Source organism: Erinaceus europaeus, chromosome 3 (assembly GCF_950295315.1).
Source record: "Erinaceus europaeus chromosome 3, mEriEur2.1, whole genome shotgun sequence".
Lineage (NCBI taxonomy): Eukaryota > Metazoa > Chordata > Mammalia > Eulipotyphla > Erinaceidae > Erinaceus > Erinaceus europaeus.
The window spans coordinates 74752169-74753612 of record NC_080164.1 but is presented as its reverse complement, the minus strand read 5'-3'; the positions used below and the strand labels follow the sequence as shown (position 1 = coordinate 74753612).

The 1444-nt window shown below is 42.9% G+C and overlaps 1 long non-coding RNA gene across 1 annotated transcript; it reads left to right on the top strand.

Annotated features, from left to right (window-relative positions):
- The first annotated feature begins 372 nt into the window (after nt 1-372).
- On the top strand, nt 373-908 carry LOC132537677 (uncharacterized). The gene is made up of 2 exons (XR_009549138.1): nt 373-490; nt 582-908. It is a non-coding gene; the product is annotated as an uncharacterized LOC132537677 (long non-coding RNA).
- The last annotated feature ends 536 nt before the right edge of the window (nt 909-1444 follow it).

Here is a 1444-nt window from a genome sequence, read left to right as displayed (position 1 = left end):
GTGGAGATCCCAGGTTCAATCTACCACCCCACCAGAATCCTGAGCTGAACCATGTTCTGTGTTCACTTGCTGTCTCTCTAATTAATCTGTGTTAAGAAGCATACAACAGGTTCTCAGTACTAGAAAGACAGGACTTAAACTCATAAAAAAAATCCAACAACAAAAAAAGCCACAAAGTAATCTTAGAGTGAATAGAAAATATTACACCATATAAGGTATATGGGCAATGTCAGACCTAATGACCAAGCTGAGCTAATGTCAATAAACAGAGAACTATTAGGAAATTCATTAATCAAGGTCTTGTTTATATTCCTATTTGTCAACCAAATTATTTGTTTGACTTGTGGCCTCCCTGGTTTATTACAGTTATTTCTGTCATCAGGAGAGCTAGGCTGCTGGAATTTCACACGTAAGAAGGGCCTGTCAGAGTCTTAGGTCTGCTGCACTGGTCAGTTTTCTGGAAGAATCAGAGCTCTCATCAGGGGCCAAGGTCTGTCTTCAGTTAACAAATAACTGCTCTTTGTAAATGGCTCACTAGCCCTTAATTAATTGATTTACTAACCACTGTTTCCTGTTTCCAGAAGTTGACCTCAAAAGCACCCTCCTGCTCTTGGAGGAATGTCAGCAGAAGAAAATCCAGACTGGAAGAACGACAGCCGGGCAAACAGGGGGTCAGCAGATCTCAGGACACCTGGGGTCCTGCCCCACCTGACTATGGTCTTTACACTACCACCTCTCGCTGCCCCCACTCCCACATCTGTGCTTTCCATCCTTACTGAACTGATACTTGCCACTCCCTCTGACCTTTCCTAGTCCCAGTCCAAAAATCAAACTCTTCCAGAAACTTTCCTGATCATGTAAACCAGAAAGGATTCATGCCATCTCAAGCTTTAAACTCTTCGGTCTCAGTGACTGTCTCTGCTCTGTTCCACTGGCATCTTTCGCACAGCTTTGTATGCATGTCCACTAGTGTGTAAGTTCTTTGAGGACAGACTGACCTTACATGTCTTGCAACATTCACACTCCTTGGACCTACATGCCCACTATCACACACATAAGCATATGTGTTGGTGTACACACACACACACACACACACACACACACACACACTGGGGATGAGAGAGCACTATGCTCAGTGCAAATTTAACTTTCATTCAAGATTTTGGCCATTTCCTCTGCCCCTCCCCCCAAGAAAATCCCTAAGGTAACTCTGTTTTTTAAGATCCTACTCATACATAAGTAAAGAGAGAATAGCAATCATCTAGGGAGCATCCTCCTCCCTGTGTTCATCACCTTAATTGAAATAATTCCAGGGGTTTCCACTTCCTCTGAGTCAGTGCTTCCTTTTAGGAAATAAATGTTCAATGACTTCTCCATTTAAAGTAAGAGATCACTTAGGTTTCTGGGTAGCATGCAGGGAGTCTACTCCCATAAAAAAAGTAGA